This window comes from Ceratotherium simum, chromosome 12, assembly GCF_057802395.1.
Source record: "Ceratotherium simum simum isolate JZ-2026a chromosome 12, ASM5780239v1, whole genome shotgun sequence".
Lineage (NCBI taxonomy): Eukaryota > Metazoa > Chordata > Mammalia > Perissodactyla > Rhinocerotidae > Ceratotherium > Ceratotherium simum.
The window spans coordinates 13,548,259-13,555,840 of record NC_141911.1 but is presented as its reverse complement, the minus strand read 5'-3'; positions in this window follow the sequence as shown (position 1 = coordinate 13,555,840).

The following is a 7,582-nucleotide window of genomic DNA, read 5'->3' as shown; positions in this document are numbered from 1 at the left end:
ATAAAGAATGTGTAGCATACAAATTACAAATAGTAATAAAATATCTAAAACTATTTTTTTCAAATTTCATATAGTCAATTTATTCTCGCAGGAGGCCTTTGTTGATTTTTGCCAAACTCTTAAATCCATAATTGATCTCTGGTTATCATTGGTGAATGAATATAGTTCCAATGTGAACATTGATTAATATTTTCATTTATCTTAGCAAACAAGATGAAAGTAAAAATATTGAAGAAATGTCTTGGAACTTCACTCATTATCAATGACATGAATGTTTCCGTTGCTGAATTTCATAATGGTTTGCAAATACTAGGACATGTCATTAAATTTTGTGCAGCCAGAAAGTTCACAATGTAACAACTACAGATAAAACACACTTTTAAATTTTATCTGCATTATTACCATTATTAACATCTTTTTTTTAAGTCTAGACCATCAAAAAAAACCTAACAAATAAAGTCTTGATTCTTAGCATCTGCCAATTTCCGTGGTTTAAGTACTTACACTGTGATGGAATTCAAACTATTAACATGCATCCCTGAAGGGCGGGTTGGGAAGAAATACGCAATAGCACACCATTATATGATATTTCCACCATATAGATACAATAGACATAAAGTATCTCAAGAGCATAGATGATAGCACAATGTAGTAAATTAGTTAGGAAGTAATGAGTTTTGAGAATTTATTACCTTTGTTTTTAACACAGTTTATTTAATTGTAAGGTTATATAACCCAATTTTTAATGATGGCTGTGTTTAACAATCAGCTCAAAAAATTCCTCAATATTTAACGGTCTGCACTTGTGAGCCAGGGTGAACCAGCTACAGCATACCACTGCTCCTGTTCAAAATCCACGAGGGGCTTGAATACTTGGCATTTCGTCATAGCTTCATGAATCTAAGTTCTTACCTAGGTTAAAGATTACTGGAATTACCAGAAGAGAACTTCTTTTAACTTTATCTAAGAATATACTACTTAGTAAATAAGTCTTAAATTTGTCAAATGCTTTTGAAAGCCAATTTGTTAATGTTATAAACATCTTATACCAATGTGTATTTACACACCACAGAAGAACAATAGAGGGTTTGCATGGGTTTACATTTTATATAGGTTTAAAGGTTTTCTGTTTCTTTGTTTCCATAACAGATTACAGTGATCAGAATAGAAGTAGCAGGCAAATAGTCTGCTTATTCTCATTGAAACCATTCAGAGCAAAATTTACTTATAGTATAAAACACCAGGGCCTATAAAATTACCAAAGCCCCATCTTCAAGAATGTAAGCAAGATACTTGGATTTGCAGATCAGAGTTTGGCCAAAATTCCATTAAGTGATCCTGAACCCTGTCAGAAAGCCAAATTAAAAGATACTTACAAATAAATCATATATTTAGTTGTGAATCAAACTGTACACCTGAAAAATAAAGAGACAGTGTGATATTGTAGAGAAGGAGCAAGGAGGTCAAAGAGTTGGGATCAAAGAGGGTTTGGGTCTAAATTCCAATCAAACCACTTAACTAACCATCTAACTTTGGGAAATTACTTAACCAATCTAATCCTCAGTTTCCTCAAGAAAAACTTGGAGATTACAAGACTTAGCTTACAATGCTATTAGCTTTACGTAAGAGAATATGTGTACATGACCTGGCACATAGTAGCAAATCAGTAAGTGATGGTATTATGGAAACATATCCCTTTCTGCCTAACCAGACTAGTAGAGACTAAGGTGGGAACCCATTTGAGAATAAATATTCATAAGGCACTCAAGTTTCTTTTTCTGGGCGCACTTTATTCAAAGCAAAGTAATCAGAGATTTTCATCAGCTCCAGAGGCTACCTCAGGCCCCAAATATCTAAAAAGCATGATTGGACTTCTCCTTTGGGTTAAGGCAACGCAAACTGAATCTGAGACTCTGAAGCTATATTTGATCACCATCAAGTACAAGATCTTCAGAAGTACTACAAGTCCTCTGCAGTCTGTTACAACACAATACTCTAGTAAAGAAAACACAGATGTTAAATATCTGCTATTTGCTACTGAAGGAGTTACATTGCATTCAAAAGGCACAATTTAGGAATGGCGATATTAGAAAATTCTAGTTCAAATGCCTATTTTACCTAACATTGATTTTCTTAGCCCTCAGAACCCACTAATTCATTAAAATGCATTAGTTTTTAATTTAGTTTTCCTGAGACAAAATGGGACAAGGAACAGGTAACTTATTTGGTGCGGGGGGGTGGGCTGCGGGGGTAGCACTACTATTACCTGGACAGTTAGGAGCTGGGAGAGCAGTCACACCAGCCAGAGGCAGCAGTGCTGCTGGGCAGACCGCAGCCACTAGCTCGTGGTGTGGGGAAAGAAAAAAGGGAGCAGCATAAACAAAATTATTTTATTTTGCAGTTTTGTGTGAAAGTAGTACTGGCCACAGTCATAAAATCACTAGTTGTCTTGAGCCACAAAGAATATTTTCTTGGCTAGTCTCATTAATATAGAAATATCAACAACTTTGTAAATATTTTACTTGGGCTCTTTTTTTTAAGGGCAGAAAGCCATCTTCTGAGGTAGCTAGCTACCAGGAAGAAGCGCTTCCATTGAGTTAAAAGTATCTCTTCTTCTTACTGCATGTCTCTAGAAAAAAAGAGGTGACATCAACAGAACGGAATGCCCACCTAGTTAAGAACCGCCCAGGAAAATACTTCAATAAAGGATCACTTGACAACAACAAAAAAAATGTATGAACCAGAATCCCTGAAATAGCAGATAAAGGAAACAGCAGCCAGATGGAAAGCGGAAGTCCAAAAACCAAGCAGTGGCAGCTCCAGAATGTCTACGTAGGAAAGGCTCAGAGGCAGCCCTCAGGCTGGAAGGGAAACTAGAGGATTGTCCTCAACACAGTACTTGCTTAGCAGGCACATGGTTTTTACTTAAAGAATATATTTATTTAGGACAACTTAGTACCAGGAGTTGGATGGAGACCTGATAGAGATTGTGAGGAAGCTAAATCCCCTACAAAACAAAACAAAACAAAAGGAATCCCACATTTCCCTGCCCATATACCTGCAATCACTAAAATGAGAAGAGAATAAAAATCTAAAATTATACACTTAGCTGAAAAACTTTACCCAATATTTTTTAATTGCAAGAAGCTGATTTAATCAACTATCAATCAATATTTATTGATTGCCTACAATGTGCTTGGCACTGGGTAGGAATAAGATATGTTCCCTGCCCTCTCATTGCATGACAGCAGGAGGGAAGATGGACATTGGGGAAGAAAGTGGTGTGACTGGTCTTAGGAAAGAGGGACGAGTGGAGATGAGTGGAGATTCCATCTGGTCCAGAAGGTCAGGGAAGTTTCCCTGAGGAAGTGATGTTACAAGGAGGAGTTACCTCAGCAAAAGCTGGAAGGTACGGGGTGAGGGACGTGGGAGGGAGGGAGAACAGGACAGGAAAAATTCCTAGCAGAGAGAACTGAAGGTCAAAAGTCAGGAATAGAACCACAAGTACTCTGAGCAACTTATGAAATCCAATCTGTCTGGAGCAATGAGAGTGTATCAGCCAAGGCCCAGAAGGAAACAGAAACCATCCTGGTTATTCTAACAAAGAGAATTGGGAATTGCTTCAAAAGCATTAGACAACAAGAGGTAATAACAGCAAAAACCAGGGACCCCTATGGCTGGGAGAACAAAGGAAAGAGCATACAGTAACAGAACCTAGAAGCTTTGAGGGGGGGCCAGAGCTGGAATCCAGACCTTGGAGGAAGGGACTCTGGCCAGCAGATCCAGATTACACCTGAGAGGACATAAGGAGACTGGTTCTGGGAGGATGGGGAAAATGCTAGAGGCTGGAACCCATGGCTTCAAGGATGAAGAGCTATTGGTGCATAATTGCGAAAAAATAAAAAGGAGCAGGTCTTTTCTCTCTTCTCCAACTCTCCAGTCTCTCCCTAGCACCTCTTAATGGCCAAAGTTAACTATGAATCTGATGTTCCTGGTAAGAAAGTCTCCATGTGTCTACCCAACTGTATTTAGATATGGAATTGGTCCCTCTTTTTATGTTAATACTTGATTTACATCCATATTTTTATAGTCAAAAACTACGATTTCATTAAAATATTATTTTATTCTCTATTATTTTATTCTCCATTATTTTATCTTTCATTTAATCTCATCAGTTCCCATCCTGAGTTAGAAATATTTCGCCTTGACCCAAGCCTATTATAAATTTGTGCTGCTGACTATTTTAGCCATATTTTTAAAGGGGCATCACTCAGGGCACCCCAAACCTTCACAACTACTTCGAGGAGAAAAGTGCAGGCTCATCTCTCAATGAAAGCAAGGAAAGAAAATACAAAGCTGAGTGTTTTGCTTTTCTGCTATTTTAAAATGTGGACACCAAGAGGAGCTTCAATTTCTGCCTTCGATCTCCAAAGCAATTTAAATTGGAAGAGTAAATAAAGAGGTGGGATTTACCCTTTTCTCTTAATCTCGATTGACTGACGTTTCTAACTCGTCCTAAAGGAGGATGAGGAGGTCAGATTTCTGCAATAGCTACACATGGATGAAATAACAGGTACAGTTTTATAACATTTTTAATATTGAAGTCTTTAAACTCGACTAGAATGAAATTATAAACTTCAAGTAATTTGCAGGAAGTTTTGCTTGATCTTTATATTCTTTCTCCCCAAATCACCTTACAAAGTGTGAACTCCAATAATGTGTTAAATAGTGACAACCTCCAGCATCTCTCATTTTATTTTTCTTGGGCTCCTAAGTCTCTTTCATAGATACTACAGCAAGAGTTGGAAAAGGCAGGGGAAAAAAAAAAAAAAAAAGCAAGGCTTGCTTCATCATTTTAAAACATCAGAGCTAAAATATATTACGTACATAAATACAAACCCAGAGTTTCCAAAATGGATACAATTTGCACCGCTCAATGTTTGATATCCAGATATATTTGTAACATCTCAAAGCACTCTGCACTGATTTTTTTAGACAGATTTTACAGAACCCAGCTTAGGTTAACAGAAGTTGTAAATTATGTCTAAGTGGACTTTATAAACAAAAGTTAAAGTTGAGCATGCAAGGGAATATTGAAAAGTTTGCATAATGCTGTCAACATCTACAGTGCCAATGTTCATCCTTTCTTTTATTATTAGCTGAACTTTTTTCTATATACATGGATATATGTCTAACTAAGTATGTGTGTACAGATTTATGTTTTCAAATGAAACAAAGCTGTGCAGTTCTTATTGCAGGGGTCGACTAGACTTTGCAAGCACGTGCTTCCTCGAGCCTATTAAAGTACAGTACCGACGTTTCCCTCTCGTAGCTTTGTGAGTGTGATCCGACCTGAGCTTGTGTTTCTCAGAAAGCGCCTGGAGAATACCAATTTAATTTGGAAACTGCTCAGCTTAAGTGTTTGGTAGAGTTTGACAGCATTGCATCAGGTGATCAGATATATTTTCAGAGAGATCACAAAGAAAGTTGGAAATGTCACCAAAAAGTTTACATTAAATGTATTTTCCTACAAAGGAATTATTTTAAACATCATTTAAATTTATAACATGTGCCAGATTCCAGTGTTTTGTTACATTACAGAATTTAGATGCTACTTCTCTGTTTTCAAATTATTTTAGTACCTGGTAGGGGCTTTTTCTTGAACTGCAAATGTTGTTATTCTGTTGCATACTATGAAGTTAGTGGCCAAACTGGAAATTTTTATGTAAGAGATGAACAACTATTTCTCCTGCTGATTGAAATACTGTAATGTTGTTAAAACAACATTTTGGGGTATTTTCTTTCTCTTCTATATAGGCTTTTTCATTCCTATTACACAGAGCTTTAAAAAAAATGTACAAAATTTTGTAGTTGGATTAGCCCTGTAATAACTTTGCCAAAAAAAAAATTATAAAAAAATGCATCCTTCCCCGCTCACCACCCCCATCCAAAAAGAAAGGATTCACCCTCAGATTTTATTGAACATACACAAAGTATCTTAAATAGTGTTACATATTGTCCCTGAAATTAACGAGGTAGTGAGGCATATTGTATTCCAGGTGAAATCTGTTCATCACGATATAAAGATAGTGTATTTCCAAGGATAATCAACTCTTTTTTTTATGATACTCTGGAGAGAGAAAAAAGTATTTAATTCCAAAATTGAACTGCTTCTTCTAAACTGGCCTATCGGCTCGCTTCTCTGCCTGCCTTTTTATTGAATCCATACTTTGTACTTCAGTGGCCCGTTAAATTCTTCCTGCTTTTTAAAGTTTCTTCGAAAATAGCTTGTGAATCCTGAAGGAGAAAAATTGCACTAACAGCCTTGCAAACCTCCTGTATTCTCTAAACAAGAAAGAGATGTCATCAGGTTTTATTTTGTTTTGTTTGTTTTGTTTTGTTTTGTTTTTGAAGGAAGAGTAGAACATTAACACATGACAACAGTGAGCTTACACAGATAAATTTCTGAGTTCTTTTATCTAGTAAACATTCTAATGATCAACTTCAAAGGCAGGCAGGGAAGAAGCTTCCTTCTCTTCTGTGCCGGAATGAGAGGCGAAGCTCTTTACCACTCATATGGGAGATATGAGGAGGCTTTGAATGGATCATTGCTTTTTATGAGTAGTAATGAGGTGAGAAGTATTCTAGTGTGTGGCACAGGCCTTCATTAAAAAGCGTGAAACAGAATGGCTTACGGTTAAAGTGGGTAATTTGTTCTAACATACTTGCTAAATTGTGCTGTAACTATGCCAGTTAACAGCACTATATTTTCCATAGGATTGCTGGATGCATTTGTGTGCAATTATTCTGCCCATACAAAGTTCAGGGAGTTTTCCAATAGCTTATGTTAACTACTTGACAATGCTCACTCCTTCAGTGGAAAGGGTATCGAGCCCCACCGTTAAAGAGGAGTGAAAGAATCCAGAGATGTTCTCATTCTCCTTCTAGAGCCAAAGGGTTCTTATAAAATCAAAAATTCATAGAGCCCAAATTTAAATAAATACCATTTGCCTGAAAGGTAATATCAAAAGTAATAGCCAGTTTAATAACTACAAAGCTTAAAGTTTTAAAATATGTGTTATAACAAATACAGTCCATAAGAAAGAAAATCAGATTTGATAGTTTCAAGTCCACCTTTTAAAAAAGAAAGGAAAACTGAAAAGTAAGAGCAATAATTTTGCTACATTTTTGAGGAAATTCTGCCCATAAGAGAACTTGAAGTTCTGTAACATACCAAGAAGCTTACATGTTCGGGCTCATACTGGGAACACTGGACTAAGATTTTATTCACTGCAAAAATCATTCTACTTAGAGAAACATATTTTTTTTTCACATGACCAGCTATCAAAAGAGAAAATGTTGTAAGACAGAAATGTTAAGTTTGGGACACGACCTAGAATTTGCGTATATCATATGGGAAAACAGTTCTATAAGTGACAACTTTTTAAGAAACGTTTACTATCACGCTGAAAATGTCAAAATATTAGATTTTGAGGGAAAAAAAACTTTTAAATTTCTAGAATTTTCTTAAAATAGTCATCATTTCATAATATATGCCCCAATTTTATAACTGATGGCACAA